The sequence below is a fragment of the Jaculus jaculus genome, chromosome 12 (genome assembly GCF_020740685.1).
Source record: "Jaculus jaculus isolate mJacJac1 chromosome 12, mJacJac1.mat.Y.cur, whole genome shotgun sequence".
Classification (NCBI taxonomy): Eukaryota; Metazoa; Chordata; class Mammalia; order Rodentia; family Dipodidae; genus Jaculus; species Jaculus jaculus.
The window spans coordinates 97,104,204-97,124,489 of NC_059113.1; the positions used below are offsets into that span (position 1 = coordinate 97,104,204).

Sequence of the window (20,286 nt, forward strand, 5' to 3'; positions counted from 1 at the left end):
CTCATGGGTGTGAGAGCCAGCTTCTCCTTGCCGGTGTTCAGCTCACTCTCTTCTGCAGTGCTCCTCATTCTGCGGCAGAGGTGACGCACAATCTCTGCTCATGCCATGTTTTACCTGCCACCATGGAGCTTCCCCTCCGTTCTATAAGCCAAGACAAAGCCTTTCCTCCCAAGATCTGCTTTTGGTTGGGTGCTCTGTGCCAGCAACAAGATAACTACAACACCCTATGAGACAAAAACGTTCTATGTCAGAAAAAAAAAAAATTTACAGCCTCATTGGGACCTCGGTGCCAACACAGAGATTAGGCTTCTTATGTAATTTAGATTTAAATGTGTGACAGAATATTAAGTCGGGGGAGCACAGAAAGCAGAATGTTAACGTCGCTGACTATTTATAGTGCGCCATGAGGACTGGTTAGCATTCCCAAGGACTCATCTCGTGTGAGTCCCAGGATAGTAACGCGGGGCCAAGCTCTATGTTTACACGTGAGGAGAAGCAGCATTCTCGAGACCTTAAAGAGCCGGAACTCATCTACTATTCACCACGGCGCTGTACTGAGTGCCGTCACCACGAAGGCAGTGACTTCTGTCTTGCTTACTCCAGACGATGACACTAGGACTCGGAAGACACAGTTTACATCTAAAAACACATGCTAGGCTGAGAGATGGCACATTAAGCTGAAGAAGTCGAGTTCAGGAGAAAATGTTTTAAGCTGGCCTTTAAAGATAGAAACATTTCAAAATATTTACCATATGCCAAATGTGTTCACTGCTATATGTGGAAAATTGTGATTCATTCCTACAAGCATCCCATAAGTTGGGTACGAGCATTGTCTTCACTGTACAGATAAGGAAACTGAGGTGCAGATGTAGTGAACAACATGTCCAGAGATGTATAGGTAGCGATATGCACAAGAATATTCAAACCCAGACAGACAGTCTCCAGAACTGGCATCTTAAGGCTCAACATACGCATGGGTTTGTTTTAGTTATTTGTGGAGCGTATCTGCGGTCGTTTGGAAGTGAAATGCCCCTCTCCACTGTCTTGTGTGTTTGTGATTCAGCTGCATACTCAATCCCCAGGTGGTAAGAGCTTTGGGAGGTGGAGCCTTGCTAGATGAGATGTGTTACTGAGGCAGACATTCAAGTTTATTCTTACCCACCCACTGGGTGTTCAGAGCTAGCTCACTGTTGCTACATAGAACATTGCAGGCCAGCCTCAGGCTACGTGAGACCTTGTCTCCAAAATAAAAACAATAAAAATGGAAAATAAAAGTTTTATAATGAGCTTATGTTACTATAATAAGAAATCAAGAGATAAGACCATCTTGAAAAATATTGTTAAAAATCTTCAGGCATAATCCATTTAAGTTATGAACCGAAAGCCTTCTTTAGTAGCATTTCACTAACACATGTTAGGACTGCACCCAAAATACAAAATAAATAACAAATGCAGCCATACCCCTAAACAGCAGTAAAGAATCACAGGAGAGGGCGAGCATGGCAATTAAAACAAGAAAAATCTAAAACTGGTTTAAATTACCTCAGCCTCAAGATAGGAAGAAATACACTTATTGGGTGACTTTGGGAAAATTATAACATTTTTGAAATTGTAACTATTACATTTGTGTGAAAAAAAAAGTCTGTCAACCAGTTTCACAAAACTCAAGGATTTCAGTTCTAGAGCATTATTAATCAATCATTTCTGGTTGAGATAATCAGTAAAAGAGAGATAAGGAGACAAGAACTGGAAATGCAGGTAAAGTGATAGATAGTTGAGTGGTTTTTGGATTTTTTTTTTTTTTTTTTTTTTTTGACAGAGAAAGAGGAGACAGAATGAGAGAATGGGCACACCAGGGCCTCCAGCCACTGCAAATGAACTCCAGATGTGTGCGCCCCTTGTGCATCTGGCCCTGGGGAATCGAACATGGGTCCTTTGGCTTTGCATGCAAGTGCCTTAACCACTAAGCCACCCCTCCAGCCCAATAGATGAGAGTTTTATAGTAAAATCTAGTGAAAGATGTGTAAGGCATGAGAACTGCCAAGTCAAAGACCTCCAGGCCTGCACGGTGTTTAACCTGCTCTCCTCAGCTGCGAGCCAGAATGAAGCATTCCCTCATCTGAGATCAGGAACTCAATCTCCTTCACGTCTCCCTTTTTCACCTGTCTCCTTCAGGTCTTCATTTTGTCTATTAGGTATGCCCCCCCCACACACACACACACCCAATCCCCAGCTGCTGACTACTTTCTTAGACGATTTCATACACTACTATACTTTATTGGTCAGCTAGATATTCTTGGTCACAGCTGTATGTATCCTGTTTATGCCACTCTTGAGCTCCACATTTGAACAACCAATATCTCCGTCAACGAACAGGACCTCTCACAATTAACAACAGTTCCCTCTATCTACCAGCCTGTAACCTGCCCTCACTCTTCCTCCACCCTCGTCCTCTCGTGCGAGCAATCGTTACTTTCCATCAGCAGTACCTCGTCCAGACTCCACTTTTTCATCTGGAACATTAACAACTTCTTCAAGTGGGCTGCCGCTTACAACCATGATACCCTCCAAACTATCTACATACCCTCTGTCAACAGTATTTCCTTAACAACTTATAGACTTTTAAATTATCACCATGCTCACCAATGCAATTTCACAGTAACTAAAGAACAAGTTTAAGATGATCCCACCTCATCAAAGTTCATTGACTTCTGCTACACAGACCAGTGTGTAGTCAATTTTCACAATGTTCTATATTTTCCTGAAATAATGTATTATTTCTAGTCACCAGTTGCAATTTTCTGCACCTAGCTAATTATTTCATCTCATTAATTTGTTCTAATCAAATATCTTATAGTGTCACTGACATGTGCATTGATATTTATATGAACATATATGTAAACAGAATTTATAGATATATATTTTTTTTCAAGGTGGGGTCTTACTCTAGCTCAGGCTGACCTGGAATTCACTCTGTAGTCTCAGGATGCCCTTGAACTCATGGCAATCCTCCTACCTCTTCCTCATGAGTGCCTCATAATTTATTTTTTGAAGAATCAATTAAAAGTAGATTACAGGCCAGGTATGGTAGTGCACACCTTTAATCCCAGCACTCAGGAGACAAAGGTAGGAGGATCACTGTGACTATGAAGCCAGCTTGGGACTACAGAGTGATGTCCAGGTCAGCCTGAGCTAGAGTGAGACTAAAAGAAAAATAGATTACAGTCTGACAATGTATCCTATTACTTCTTATTCATATCTCTTAATTGTTCCAAATATGTATTTTCTAGATACTTCTTTCATTCTAATGTATAATCTAAACAGGCATTATATGTTTCCTTAGATCAACTTTAACTTAGAACTTACTTAACTTAGAATATGCTCAATAGCATATTCCTACAGAGTGTTTAATTGACTACTTTAAATTAATAGACTCTAGGTTTCTAAGATTTATTACAAAGAAAACCTACCTAATTGATAATTGTATATTAACTCCATGTTTAAGTAATATGTTCATATCAGACTAAATCATTATCTGTCATTGAAATGAATTTCACATTTTTTATGTGGACAGCAGAAATTTTAGATTATACTTACAGTTTGAATCATCCTTTATCTGTCCAGCACTGACTTAGAACATGTGTCTCAAATTATTTCAACTTTTTTTGTTTGTTTATTTTGAGGTAGGGTCTCACTCTAGCCCAGGCTGACATGCAAATCCCTTGCAGCCCCAGTCTGGCCACAAACTCATAGCAGTCCTCTTACCTCAGCCTCCTGAACTCTGGGATTAAAGGCATGTGCCACGAATGCCCAGCACCATGACAGGGTGTGCCAGGGCCTCTTTCCACTGCAAATGAATGCCAGACACTTCTTCCACTTTTGCATATGGCTTATGTCAGTCACCTAGGAACTGAATTGGCACTAGCCGACTTTACAAGCGAGGGTCTTTTTTTTTTTTTTTATTTGAGAGCGACAGACAGAGAGAAAGACAGATAGAAGGAGAGAGAGAGAATGGGTGCGCCAGGGCTTCCAGCCTCTGCAAACGAACTCCAGACGTGTGCGCCCCCATCTGGCTAACGTGGGACCTGGGGAACCGAGCCTCGAACCGGGGTGCTTAGGCTTCACAGGCAAGCGCTTAACCGCTAAGCCATCTCTCCAGTCCGACAAGCCACGGTCTTTAACAAGTGATCCACCCTCCCAGGTCAGGCAGGCTATGCCATCTGCATTTTTGTTGTTTCTGTGGTTACTATTAAGTTAACATTTTGCACAGGAATACTACATAAATGGTTTTGCATCATCCCATTATGGCACATAAAAAAATACTGCTAAATTTAATCATTTGATTAAAGTGGTAACTGACAAGTACTATCATGAAGCTACATTTTTTCTTTCTTGTGGTTGCAATTAAGTCCCTGGTTAATCACTTGTAAATAATCCCCAAACGTCTTTGTAAAAGAGGTCTTGGCATCCACTAATAACTCATGAATCACTCATTAATAATATTTTGTTGTAGTTCTATCAGGCCTTCATTTATAAGTTGGCACACATCTACCAAGGGGAGTATTTCTTCTTTTAAACTTTTTAAAAGTTTGGGTTTTTTTCCATTTTTTAATTTCCACATGTGTATGTAACATATTTTAATGTTATCCATCCCTATTTATCCTCTCTTATCCTCTTCCTGCTTCCATTAATATTTAACTTCTTCCTCACTAATGTACATCTAACTCATATTTTTAAAAAAAAGGAGGTATTCAGGGCTGGAGGGATGGCTTAGCAGTTAAGGTGCTTGCCTGCAAAGCCAAAGGACCCAGGCTCGATTCCCTAGGACCCATATTAGCCAGATACACAAGGGGGCACATGCATCTGGAGTTCAGTGCAGTGGCTGGAGGCCCTGGTGTACCCATATTCTCTCTCTTTCTCTCTCTCTCTCTCTCTCTCTCCCTCTTTCTTTGTCAAATAAATAAATAAATAAAAATAAAATATTTTTAAGTGAGTTAAAGTAGGGTTACATCCAAGATCACAAATGGAAAGTCATTTACTGTGGAATGGGTAACTTACTAGTGCTAAACAACTAATGAGCCTGACTCTCCCTCTTCTAGAGACCATTAGTTCCCATTTACTCTGTTGGTTTTTTTTGTGTTTTTTTTTTTTTTTTTGTATACACATCAATTCCTTTTTATTCAGCATGTAATACTCTATTTCTATGACTTTTCTGATGTCTCCGGTGCCAAAATAGACCCATTTTGACACATGGGTCTATAGTGTCTCATCATTGCTAACTTCTTGTCTAAATAATAGTTTCAATCTCATCATTGCTTCTAAAATTACCTTGATCCACTCTCTAGTGTTTCCCAGCCAGAAAAAAAAAAATCTACTTTAATTTATATTAAGACTTCTTCATGTATTCTCCAGGGATCCTAGTCTTCAACATTTTCAACCACTTTGTGACTCACTTTAAGATTTTCTTAGCATGCACTTTCTACTATTACTTAAATTCTTAGATGTATTCCTACGAGGTCCTTTGGTTCTTTATCAGCTCTTCTAACAATTCGTATAGTTCATGCATGTGTTCATGCTTCCATTTTTGAGTAGACATTGAGATTACTTATTTCCATTCTTTACTTAATAATTTAAATATCTTTGTGAATCTAATTCTACTTGAGAGGGCTCAGTCTTACTCCTAGTGGCTTACTTCTTCATAAGAAATAAGAAATTTTAATTTCTTATATATTCATACTCTATAGGAACGGGGATGATTTACAACCCAAATCCCGTAAAAGTAACAATTATTTACGTATTCCATAGGAATGTAAAGGACATGCATGTCCTGAATGAAAGCTGGTGTTAAGATATGTCCCGCAAAAAAAAATAATGTGTGCTTGTTTCCCATAGGCTGTTGCACTGTTGCATTGTTTCCTTGGGATAATGTTCACTCCTCACTTTAGGGAGTTTTGGGGTACTGGTAACATAAATTCCAATTCAATCCAATGTGAGCTTATTTGTGATTATGAAATCAAGTACATTTTTCCCCTGGCCCTACAAGCCCTCTATGTGATTGCTCTGTTTTCTCCATTTGTATTCTCTCCTGCTCTAAAAAAATGTGGAGAAGAAAGGAATGCCTGGAATACTTTCCTTGTTCTGATATCCATTCACACTTCAAGACTCAGCTCAAGAGATGCAACCTGATCTAGCCAAACATTGAAACCATTTGCAGCACCAATTGGTTAACTAGACCACTTGCCCTGTATTGATGGGAACTCTCAGAGGAGCTGGCTGGGACTTATTTGCCATGAATTCTCCTCACATCACATTATAAAACCTAGAGCACTCATTGAATATTTGTTTTAAGAATCAGTGGGACCATGGGGATGATTCAGTTGGTGGCCATGCAAGCATCAGGAACTGAACTCATTACCCCAGCATCCACTTAAAGGTTGAGCATTGTAGCACACTCTAGTAATCCCAGTGCTGGGGAGGGAGGTGGAGAAAGGAGGATCCCAGATGCATGCTGCATACCTACTTCACTGAACTGGTGTGCTTCAGGTTTAATGAGAAAACCCGGCTCCAAAAAAAGTCAGAAAAATTGAGGAAGACACATACCAATCACCACACACCCCCACCACACACACACACACACACACACACACACACACACTCCACATACACACACGTGCACACTGTACACACAAACAGAATTGGAATTGGGCTGGGGAAATGGCTTAGCAGTTAAGGCATTTGCCTGTGAAGCCTAAGGACCCCGGTTCAATTCCCCAGGACCCACTTAAGCCAGATGAACAAGGGGTGCATGTGTCTGGAGTTCATTTGCAGTGGCTAAAGGCCCTGACACATCCATTCTCTCTTTCTCTCTCTATCTATCTACCTGTCTCTCTCTCTCTCAAGTAAATGAATCAATAAATTATAAAAAGAAACAGAAAAAATAAGATAAAGTACTTAATCCCTCTTATTGCTACATAGGTTTATTTATATCATTGTTTTATGTTTGCCAGTAACATGGATTAAGTACTTTCTGATTATTTCTCAGATACGCCAGATACTACACTCAAACTTCCTTCAACCTCCCTCAGAGGAAGAACAGACTTTCAATTCTCTCCTGGACTCTGTAAAGAATCTTTATTTCTTCTACACACTCACACACACACACACACACACACACACACACACACACACTCAAGCTCTCTTCACATTGCCAAAAATCGTCCATCTTAAAGAGTTAATCTGACCCAATGTGTTACTGAGAATTAATTTGCTTCTGGGTTTTGTTTGTTTGTTTGTTTGTTGCAGTTTGGATAACTTAGAAATGAAATGCCATAAAAGGGACCATGTTTCCCTTCCACTGTGTCAATGTTCTGGAGTACATCATGGATGAAATTCATGGTGTGCAAATTTGGGGGATAGAAGAGCTTCAAGGTCGCTTTAACATAGAGGTTTGTCATGAAAGTGCTTCATATCAGCTAAAAATGGATCTTTTTTATTTTAGAATATGAGATTTTTTTGTATAGAGACTATAAGATGGTTTCTTTCATATTTCTCGCTTCTTAAGATCCACTGTTTAAATTGTATTCCATTTCATATGAAGTAATTATACTACAATTTAGAATTTAAAAAATGTTACAAATTTATAGACAGATTCATTAGTCAAGAATGACAGATTGCAACTTACTGACATTTCACATTCTAGTGTGTGGGCTGGGTGGATGTCATATGATTTTCTACTGGTGGAATTTCCAGCACATGTGTGTTATACAGAATGCCAATTTCCTACTAGCTTGTGAACTCTTTGGTGATTTCTTAAGGACAAGGACCATGTTTTTCTACATCTCTAGTTATTCAGTCATTATTCAACAGATATTTACTGAATGCCCACAATGCGACAGGCAGTCTGGTAGGTACCAGAAATACCCTGGGGATTGTGACTCTTCTATTATGACCAATAAAATGAACTGCAAATAATTAGGAAATTTCAACTGCAGTGCAATGAAGTTTTATTTTCATTGTCTCATGAATTCAAGTCAAGGAATGAAATGTACCTTTAGCTTCCTAATTGAAATAGCAGTCATCCCCTAGTGAGACAGCGGCATCTCTACCAAGTCTGTATCACAGTCAAAGGTTTACATGAGTCTTCCCAAAGCCGCCTTCTCCAACAACAACAGTCCTGGCTATAGTGCAGTGACGCCCAAATCAGAGCCTGTACTAAGGCTTACTGAGACTATCTGGTGGGAGAACTCTGGGGCACAACCCTAGTCAGCCAACCTGATGTTTTCCTCAAATAAACTTAAAGTACATATTCAGAGAGAATATTATCCATATTTTTACATATTCATATTGCCTGAGGAAGAGACTCCAGCACCTAGATTAAAAGATGTGTGATGAAAATCGGGCGTGGTGGTGCATGCCTTTAATCCCAGCACTCGAGAGGCAGAGGTAGGAGGAGCGCCGTGAGTTCGAGGCCACCCTGAGACTCCATAGTGAATTCCAGGTCAGCCTGGGCCAGAGTAAGGCCCTACCTTGAAACACCAAAAAACAAACAAAATAAAAAAGATGTTTAATAATAGATGAGCCATGGAATTCTGAGACAAAGGCCTCAAGGGAGATTCAGAGGTACTCCCCCCAAGCCAATGATTCACCTTCCAAAATGCCATATACCTGGCCCCTTTACCTCAACTCCTCCCTTTACATTGGATTTGACTCACTGTGTTCAGCCACAGAGCTACGAAAGTGCTGAACACCCTAAGTGCCAAGAATCCTCATTTCCCAGTGTTTCTCTTACAGTACGGACTCCACTGGGGGGTATGTCACCTCCCCTGATTAAGTGCCTCAAAGTGGGGGAGGCTGAAGAATGAAGAAACTAAGTAATGTGCTCTAAATAAGGATGGTCTCTGATCCAGACACCTTAAGTTTCCTGTCAGGAATAAAGCAGACACACACCCCGGGCAAACATAAATGACCTGCAGCTCAATATGCAAGCTACTTCTTTCCCTCACAGATGACCTGCCTGTCTGGAAGGGAGTCAAGGAGTGACTTCCAGATGGCTAGTGCTTCGTCTCATGAGTAACATGCTTCCTTGTAACTGCTCTTCTAGCTTAACGATCTCTAACTTAGCCCTCTCTTCTCTGGGTAACCCCTGATGTCTCAAGTTCATTCCTCTAATAGCATCTCTTTCAGACCACCACCCACCATGCCCATCCCCTTGTTTCCTCACGACTTGTGGAAGAGACTTGCCACTAGACGCGAACCCTCAGTACACTAACCCCTGTAGCATTAAGTCGCTTGTTTCTGATTTCTCTCAGATCAAAATGTTTTGAAAACAACCCATTAAAAGCATTCATTCCTCCAGGAAAGGCATCAAGCCATGGCATGTACAATACACTTAGGTGAGGAGCCTAGGTACTGGAGTCAGCTGACACCGCCAGCCTGGGAAGTTGCTTGACTTTCTAGCTCCAATTTCTTCATTCTTCAGATTCATAAATGGGCTGGAGAGATGGCTTAGCACTGAAGGAAGGCCCTTGCCTGCAAAGCCTAAGGACCCATGTTTGACTCTCCAGGTCCCATATAAGCCAGACGCACAAGATGACGCAAGCACACAAGGCCATTCATGTGCACAAGATGGTGCTTGTGTCTGGAGTTTGATTACAGTGGCCAGAGGCCCTGACATAACAATTTTCTCTCTCTCTCTAGCTCTCCCTCTCGTTCTCACTCCCTCACATAAAAAAAAAAAATGGCCAGTCTGTTGGGTTGGTTCAAAAAAGTTGTGTATGATACCTCTGAATATTATCAATTTCACTGTAAAGTGGTGAATAAGTTCTAAAACAAATGCATATAAAGCCATAAATACTAAGGAACCAGTATGCTACTGTGATTGCAATTTGTTTTCATTGCTTTATAATAAAGTTAATCCTGCTTGACCTGGTGGAACCCCAATATATTTATTAAGGACAATACCATAGTTACTCTTAAGAAATGTATCTTTCCTCACAATGGTGCTTGAACACAGGGAAACAATATACTTAGTCATAACCCCAAGACCCACTTAGCACACTTCTCCCAAATGAGATATACAGATAACACAAACTGATTCTCAGCACTAGACAAATATGAGGCTCTCTAACTTAAGTCCCAATAAAATTTTAAGAATCAAAAAACTCCCAGTCAGAATGCTATCTGAAGAAACCCAGGAAAGGGCTGGGGAAGTGGCTCAATAGGTCAAAGCACTTGCTTGCCAAGCCTGCCAGTCTAGGATCAGTTTCTTAGTACCCATGTAAAGCCAGATGCACAACATGGCACGTGCTTTCAGAGTTTGTTTACAGCAGCAAGAGGCCATGGCATTCTCTCTCTCTCTCTCTCTCTCTCTCTCTCTCTCTCTCTCTCTCTCTCTCTCACACACACACACACACACACATTCTCTCATACACACACATGATAGATGATAAATAGATAAATAGATAGGCAGATAGATTAGATAGATAGATAGATAGATAGATGGATGGATGGATGGATGGATGGATGGATGGATGGACGGACGGACGGATGGACAGATGGTTATATGACTGATAGATATATAGAGAGAGATCCTGGAAGGGAAGCAACCATCAACCATGGGTAAGAGATAAAAATATAATGATGACTCAAACTAGTTATACCCATGTGTTGTGGGGTACAGGAAATACAAGTAGTCAAAGAGAAACCAAAAATACCATTGTCCTTTATCATAACCAATTAGTAACCTTGACATAGCAAATATTTACTTATAATTTTATTCCTCACAACAGATACTCAGAGGGGAAAATAGTGGAATTACTAAGGAAGGGCTGCTAAACACAGAACGTAGTGACTTCAAGGCACTGGGGACAGTTTTCAAATGAAAGCTGTTTTTTGTTGTTGTTGTTCATTTTTTACTTATTTATTTGAGAGCGACAGACACAGGGAGAAAGACAGATAGAGGGAGAGAGAGAGGATGGGCGCGCCAGGGCTTCCAGCCTCTGCAAACGAACTCCAGATGCGTGCGCCCCCTTGTGCATCTGGCTAACGTGGGACCTGGGGAGCCGAGCCTCGAACCGGGGTCCTTAGGCTTCACAGGCAAGCGCTTAACCGCTAAGCCATCTCACCAGCCCAATGAAGGCTGTTTTTATTTATTTAATTTCTGTAGCATTAATCATGATGCCTCCTGCGAGGGTGGTGTCATTTCTCTTGCGTGCACACACTGAATCACAGAGCGGCACTGCACAGTGTCTCACTCGCTCTGACACTGCCATTTCATACTTCACAGTTTTAGTGTCACTTTGAGGTTTGAAATGTTTCACAGTTATTTGCTATATGTGGGTGCCAAATTTCTTTAAAAGCATCCAGCCTATATCACAAAAAAGATAACTGCAAAAAAAAAAAAAAAAAAAGGAAAACAGTCAGATGGGAATTTTTGTCCCATTAACATTCAGAACTTTGTCAAAAATCAATTCACTTTTAATAAAATATAATTCATATTTCACAGATGCAAGGGTGAATGCAGTTATTTTTCTTACCACTTTGGTTCTTATAAAGTTAAATATAAACCTTTATTCCCACAGATAAGATTCTATAATTAAAGGAAACTGAAAGCATCATAGATCTCTTCTAGCCTCACAAATCATCCGTATGCTCTTCCACGACAGACTCTATAGCCTCAACCCAGTCACGTGATCCAGCATAAATATTGAGCGATTTTTTTATGTTTATATCTCCATATATGTTTCAACTTAATGTGGTAAAGTCAATGTGTGCAAACAAAGAATAACAATCTACCACAAACAGATACCATTAAAACTGATAATGCCAAGCACTTTCCATCAGTTTTCCTAAGTCAAACAGTACCCCTGAAGACTCCCTACACTCTCCCTGGACACTCCATCCGATACTCACTCGGCGTATCGGGTGCATTCCCTAAGCAACTTAACATCTGACCAGTTAAATGTTGCAAGCCTTTTTGTTTGTTTGTTTAATTCACTAACACTGTCTAATCACCAACCAAAAGCAAAAAAAAACCCAAAAAAAATAAAAAAATGAATAATGATAAATATATTAAGGGCTCTTAAAAGGAAGATCTTCACACAAGAGATATAGCTAGAATCAGTTCCTGGGTACAAAGCAAGCACTTTTTGTCCTTGTCTTTCCAACCTGATAAGATGCCACCTTGAGTTCGAATGTCTACTTCATCTCATTCTAGTTACAAACTGAGAGTCTTTGGTTAGCAGGAGGAGATGGCAGAAGAAGGAATAAACAAATAGAGACAGAAATCTAAATAGTGGGTTTAGGCACTTTTTTGACAAAATCTCAAAGCCTGAAAATCATTCCCCTCAGTTTGAAAGACCTTTTTCCCTCTCAGTAGAAAGAGCATGTGCTTGCAATACTGCCTATGAGAAAGATGGCAATTTATTGCTGGACAGTGAGACAGTGTGTCCCATCTGGGGAATCTAGCACTTGAGAGGGAAACAAGTAGTGACTCATGCTAACATGCTGACAGCGCCAGGGAAGCTTCACAGCACCCCTACAGTTTCACAACTCCAGCAGGGATTCAGGGTCACTCTGAAGGTGCATGTGTGGAGACGGGGCCACCTGACACAAAATGGGTGATTGGGAAAGCAGTGGAGATGGAATTTTGCCATGACATGCTTTATGTTTTCAAGCTAATCTAAATTCTATCTAGATCAGGCCCCACCCACAATGCAAAAACATTTTATATTTGCCATTTTGTCTTTAAGTGCATGCATGCATAATTAAAAGCTTAGCAACGGAGAAATCATTCAATTTATTTATTGTGAGGATAGAGGTACAAAACTGTGAGGCATTAGTGTTAAATTATTAAGACATATTTAATTTAGTTACCTATAGTAGACATCTCTCAAGATTTACAACAGCCCGCAAGGACTAGAGTTGTGTCAAAACAAGTCATAAAATTAATTTTAAAAAAGTTCTCAAAATAAATTCACACTAAAATTAAAATTAACACTTTACAGTAGCATGCTTAGGACTAGGAATGAGAGTACTGGAATGATCAAAAACATATATGCACAACTCTGTAACTACCACAGCACCGTTTGCTCTCTCTGCCTCCTGTTTGCTGGCCCAGGTTCAATTCCCCAGAACTCATGTAAAACCAGACACAAAGTGGTGCATGTGTCTGGGAGTTGGTTTACAGCAGCCAGAGACTCTGGCACACCCATACTCATTGACTATCTATCTCTCTCTCCAATAAATAAAAAATTTTTAGAAAATATGTTCTAGCACTTATTTATCAATTTTGATAAATCTCCAAATAAAGAGCAACAAAAACAAATTAAAATGTATTATACGTTTTTGTAAGTTTTATGTCATTTAGCATGGCTAATTAATAATTATTGTTCAGTTCCTAAGAAGTTTTGTTAAAAAATGTATTTCAGCTCTTATGTGCCCTTTATTTTTCACTACAAAATAGCAGCATATTCTTTTGTTCAAATATGCTTTAAGACAAAGCTGAAAGAGTGAGACCTTGTAGTATGCAAACCTGGTTCTAGACACACTGGTGTGCCAAGCTAACCTGTGTACTTCATCAAATCACTGGCTCTCCTTTATTCCCCCGGCACCATAATGATGGGTTAGAAAAGTGACAGTAAATATCCCGTAGAGCTCCAAAAGTCTATGTAACAATAGTCATATTTAAGAATATAACAATCATTTTAAACCATAACTATTTAAATCAGTTGTTGCAAAATGACAGCAGGAAGAAAAACTTAAGAGACAGAGAGAGACAGGGCCATATGATGTTCAAAAACTATATTGGGTCCGATTGTGTCTGATAGATGTGGTTTTACTAGTGTGAGGTAGACACCATTCCTCCCATAGATCCACCTGCTACACATCACACATGACATCGTTTTGATGGCTAGATTACTCCCTGATGCACGGAAATGAGGCAACATTACTTATAAAAAAGAGTTTCACAAAACACAAAATGATGGACTGGGGACAACCCTCAGTTGATACAGCACTTGCCTATCATGCTGTAAACTCTAGGATTGATCTCTAGTATCGTATAAACAGGATGTGGTGGCTCACATTTCAGGTGAAAGCCAGAGGATCATCCTTGGCTACACGGTAAGTTCAAGGTCACTCTGGAACATATATGAGACCTTATAAAAAAAAAAAAGCAAAAATATATAAATAAAGCTAAAACATAATGCGCAAGTACTATGTTTCTACTAAAACCTTCATATCATTTTTCTTGCAGAATGAACTAATAAGAACAATAAATGTTGTATACAGAAAAGAAAAAAAAAAAAACACCTGGGCTCAGGTCTTGTTTATCACTAATAAGCCCCATAACCTTGTGTGGCAATTCACTGAGGTTTTCTGAACTTCTGCTCTCTTAGTAAGATGCAGGTGGGGAGCTTAGACTAAATTGTGTCTAATGTATACCTTTCCTCTAAATCTCTGCAGATCTAAGATAACAGGAAATTTCATTGTTCTAACCCTATTTCCTAGAACTTCATGAAAGCTACAGACCTTTAAAAATAAACATATTTTTCTAATCTCAATATACAGGAAGAGGTAGGAACATAGTAGACCAACAGAAAGAAAACGGAACAACAAAAGAACAGAAAGGAATCATTTCCTAAAATAGAGGCAGCCGTAAATCAAACAGTGGAGAAAGGGCTCCCTGAAACACGGAATCAAGTAGCCTGAGATTCTTTAGCAGTCACATAGAGTAGGACATATGCAGAGTGGGAATAACATTCATCTGTGGATTAATGACGCGGTTGGGAATAGCTCCTGTGCCACGGATGTGTCCATTTTAGCTTCCGATTTAAGTTCATAAACCCTACTCATTCATATGCTTAAAAAAGAAGAAGAAATGAATCCGTGCATACAGCACAATGACGCTCTAATTTTCTTGAGTTCCTTATAGTGGAAACAGCTGTCCATTGTAGACACGAAATATCCCTGTGGACACAGGGTATCCCTGACAGTCACACGTGGTGTGCGTAGCATGTAAGTTTCTATTCCCTTTTTGCTCAGTACCCAAGACTTTTCCATGGCTTCTTTGCAGCAAGCCATCTTGAGGAATGAGGTACCAGTTCTCCCTGAGATGAACATCAAACTTACTTGAAAATCAATAGACTGCCCCAAGCTGACAGCTCTTACCTATACCAGAAATCTACCTAGGCGCTCCACACCAGTCCCGAGGGAAATGAAAGGAACTGGGTATTTATGTGAATTAGCCTACCCTGCATGTCTGAATAAGTCATGAAGCTTTTCTCTCTGACAAGTCCTGACTCTGTCTCTGCCACCCACATCCATGGATGGTAGCAAGTGTTCCTGGGTTTATAAATCAGGGGGAAGTCCAGCCTCTCCACAGACCCTGAGAGGTTGCTGAGTAAGTACATAATTGCTAGAGGGGGAAAAAAGCAAGGAGATCTCATACGGATTTCATCAATGTTAATGTTACTTGAAAGATGTCACAGATCTATATTTTCATCTAGAGGCAACAAGCTAATTAGTGTGGTACATGAGATCTGTCTTGCTGCTGGTTCTCACAAGCTGCCACCTATTTGTTAGGTAGTCTGCAGCATGACCCGGCCAACCATTCACCATTGCTGATAACAAATCCAGCACCCCATATTTTCTAGGTTTTTCTTTCTTTGAATTGAGAATTTTAATACGTGAACATGCTGTAATTTGGTCATGTTCCCCTCCCCTTAGCCGCTTTGGCATCCTCCCCTGGCCCCACATTCTACTTGTCATCATCCTCCTTCCAAGTAGCCCTTCTGTTTGGATGCTTCAGGTTTTTGTCCTCTCCATCTTCTTTGTCAACATGTTGTGCTCAATACTGTATAGGTATCGTGTAAAGTAATGACATCGACTGTGAGGTCATGAATGTACCAGTTAGTTCATGTCTGGTCACTCTTCTTAACTCTCACAGTTAGAATTTTTCTCACATTCAAAAACAAAATTGAGCCGGGCATGGTGGCGCACGCCTTTCATCCCAGCACTGGGGAGGCAGAGGTAGGAGGATCGCCACGAGTTTGAGGACACCCTGGGTCTGCATAGTGAATTCCAGATCGGCCTAGGCTAGAGCAAGACCCTACCTCAAAAATCAAAAACAAACAAACAAAAAAAAAAAATCATGTAGCCTCATGACCAAATTTCTTCGGATCTTAAGCTAATTCAAGATCTGTCTCACCAACTATATAGCAAATTATTATAATGATATCTAGCATCCAAATTAAAAAAGGAATATTTTCTTTGCTGCAAACAGATTTTCTATGCCTCAATTGCACTTGAAACACTTGCAGGAAACAAGTGGAGCTAAAAAGACAATAAAATAGCTTAGGATCATAGACAAGAACTTGGGGATTTAAGTGCCAACTCTACTGTATTTTGTTAGATGGAAGGTAAATATAATGTCAGGTGCTTAGCAAAAGATGGTAAGTGTGCCAATAAAAAATCCTAAAGGCTAGATGCTAGGAAAGCAGTAACACTTCTATTATAGAACATTTTATGTGATAATTGCCTTTTATGAAACAGAGGAGGAGATATTATCACTAACAAAAAGGCTTTAAAGAAATGTAAATTCCTGATTAGCATCGTTTTCAAGTGAGGTAGACAGCTCTTTGCACACGACTCTTTCATTTCCTGTTTTCTCACCCACTCAGCCTTCCTCGCATTATTCCCTCACATATATCATTACTTGTCTAAGGGAAAACATCTCAAGCACCTTGATATGCTGCCCTCCTTGTACTGGAAGTCAGAGTGTCCCATGCCTAAGACTGAATCTACATGACAGGACAGAGGCTCGCCAAAGCATGACATGTTGTTTATCCTCAGACAGACCTGGCACTCTTCTTGCTGTTTGTGAACACAGACTTGCCAACGGTAGTAATAACCGCACAGAACAGGACTCTTGATTCACTTGTAGCCAATCACAAAACTCTAGGCTATAAAGCCGAGCAGTTATAAAGCTGTCAGTCTACGAAATCAGAAACCAAGGTAAAATAGAGGACAGAGCTTGGCCCTATTCCTAATTAAAACACTTTTGCTGAAAATCCCATTTCCCAGGATACTTGAAGCCAAACAAACATTGGTCACAGTTGTTCCCCAGGCAGCTTGCTAAGTAGTTAAGGTTTCTTTAACTCTTCCAAGCTACAAGATGTAAAGTCTGGAGCCACGTGGTCTCCTTGGGTATCAATGAAATCTGAACATGATTCCATAAAAACTAGACATTAGTTTTTAGATAAACATAAAGTAACTGAACCATAATCTTGACACTGTCTGTCACGTGTAGTGTTTAACTGAAATCTGCTTGAGGAAGTATAGAAAAGAGAGCACTTGAAACCCACATATATTCCCAAGAAAATTCCATTTCTTAAATATTTTATTTTTTGACAGAGAAAGCAAGAGAGAAAGAAAGTGAGAGAATCGGTGTGCCAGAGCCTCCAGCCACTGCAAATGAACTCCAGATGCATGTGCCACCTTGGACATCTGGCTTACATAGGTCCTGGGGAATCAAACCTGGGTCTTAAGGCTTCACAGGCAAGTGCCTTAACCACTAAGCCATTTCCAGCCCCAAAATTTCCTTTTAATAAAAGCTCTATGTGTCAACTTTCCCAGAACAGAAGGTCCTCAGCTTTTCTGGATCAGTATATGAGCTCTCAAGGGTCCTGCGACAAGTCACTAGGAATATTTCTAGTATTTTATATTTTACACAGTGTTTTCACACAGATCTCATTTGGTAAGTATCCTTATCACGATAATTTAACTGAGCATCCAATATACTGAATAATTTGGCCAGGGTCATGCAGCAAGGGAATCAGAACTCAATGTTTGATATTTGGTCTCTGAATTTCATATTTTTTCCAGGTAAATGCAAAGAATTTATAAGGTGTGAAATATTTAAGTAGACTCTGATTAGCATCATTTTGGTCTGGACACACGAGTTCAAGGGTTTCTTATTACTCATCCTCTAGAGACCCAGAGGTAAAGCTTTTTCTCCTGCAAGGTACATTTACTTCATGGCTATGAACACAGAAACAAGGAAGATGTAAAATGAAGTCCAGATGCAAGAAAATAAAACTCGCACTCAGTCAATCACACACAAAAAATCACAATTCCATGTAACTGGGGAAATAAATGAACATTTTGAGGGTAATGTTACTAGAAGAATCACTGAAATCTAGTGATCTGGGCTATTAAAATTTCTGTAGAAAATCAGTGAGTAGAAAAGGTACACACTCATTTGATTTTATTACAGATGACATAGAACACTCTAAATGGGGTCTGGGGAGGTGGATCCATGGTTAAAAGCACTTGCTTGTAAAAACAACCTGTGACCCACTGGACTCAACCCCCCCCCCCCCAGTAGCCACACGAAACCAGATACACACAAAGAGGTATATGCGTCAGGGCTGGACTTTGTTTACAGTAGCAAGAGACCCTATCATACTAGTTCTCTCTCTCCCTCCTCCTCTCTCCCCCTCCTTCCTCCTCTCCCTCCCCTTGAAAATAAATAATTAAAATATTTTTTAAACTCTCTAAATGTAGTTATTCCTACAAATGAAATCAGCTACATAAGGCAACTCTAAACAAATTGAGGTTCTGGTCCCTATTTTTTTTTTCCTTTTTTAAACAAGACAAAAGCACTACATCCTAATTATAATGTCTTAATTTAAAGATCAGGCAAAAAAAAAAAAAATGCTTTGGGCAATATAAGCCCTCGGCCTAGCACTGAGTCCTAGAATTCTAAACATAGAGTTTCTTTGCTAAGCCCTGACAACTCACAGAGAAATTTCATGTAAGAAACTGCCTAGGAACATCAAAGCAAGCTTTATGGTCATTTTGAACAATTCGTTACTATTTGCCCAGCAAGGTAATCATGCTCTGGCCTCTTTCAGAAAAAGCCCATCTACTCCACATCCCTCTGCTCCTCCCATTCAGTGGAACGCTCTGCACGCCCATTCATAGTTGTGATATTGATAGAAAAACCTCTAGGTAGAAATAGGAAAAGCCATCATTTTCACAATAAAAAAAGAAAAACAAATTGTCCATCAAAGTTCATCCCAAAGCTAATATTCTAACCTTTAAAAGAGCTGTAAAACACCAGCTATTTTTTTTTTCACTTTTACTAGCAAAAAGTATGAGTTTCCTGGGATTTCTTGAGCTGTCCAATCCATAAAACAATACTTCAACCCCAACCCCTCTGATGTCATTTCTGTTCTGATGGAATTTTTGAAATGCATCGTTTCCATGTAGCTCTCCAGTGAGGCAGAGAAGTGGAGGGCGGCAACAGTAACCCACTGTTTCTCTCCAGCCCCGTCCATGCCATGAGTGCTGAAACGACCAGCTGTCACGACTCCCTGTCATTTTCTCTTCATCCATGCCTCTGTCAGGACCTGCTGAAAATGACTCTGTCACCTGGGAGCATCTTGTGGAAGAGCCAGGAAAGTTCAAGGGCAAGTTGGAGACCTTTAGTGTAGGCACCCTGAATTACTCAGTCCCACTAACAACAGGCATGGCACACCGCATGGTGGAAAGATCACAAAGCTTTAGCAGGAAAAAGACCTCAAATCCTGGTTCTTCCTTTGTGCATCTGGACACATCTCTCTCCCTCTCTCTCTGAGCCTGAGTTTTTTTGTCTTCAAAGTGGAACTAACAATATACTTATTTTGCAAAAACTTAGACAATGCATGGTTTGATAGTACCTGGTACATGTTCAATATAAGCTAACTACTTTTTAACAGCTCTGCCTCATTAATTGGCTCCCAATTAGACACTGGGAGAATTTTTAGTGTTTTTTTTTTTAAACTCAAAAGTCAGTTTGTAGCGATTATCAATATATTTTTAGAGTTCAATAGAGAAATAAAAATGCAAAGGTATTTCACGCACAGTTCTCAGCAATTACTTCAGCCTAGTTTCGAACACTGCTTCAACAGTTAGTGAGGGATACAGTGGGAAACAAGTACTTGGGTAGAGCTTGCCATTAACTGAATTACATTAGAAGTACTTAAAAGCACCTATCAAACGTGTGATGACAACACATTACATTCTTTATGAATGTCTCCAGTAGCTGCATAAAATGCTTTTCTGACCCATCCTCACTAAATACAGTCAAAACACACGTTGGACTTCCAGAACAGTTTGAAAAAAAAAAAAAAAGTCTCTAAAACAATGTTTTGATTCATTAAGTGCGGCAGGATCAGAACCAGAAGGATTTGGCAGAGGGCATGTTTCCCTGGTTTCCAGGCTGCTTCAGAGCAGTGCCAGCTC

The 20,286-nt window shown here is 39.9% G+C and overlaps 1 protein-coding gene across 1 annotated transcript in view; it reads right to left on the reverse strand.

Moving 5' to 3' along the window:
* Iqcm (IQ motif containing M) overlaps positions 1-20,286 on the reverse strand; it is a 311,800-nt gene that overhangs the window by 263,058 nt on the left and 28,456 nt on the right. The gene's annotated exons all lie outside the window — the stretch shown is intronic.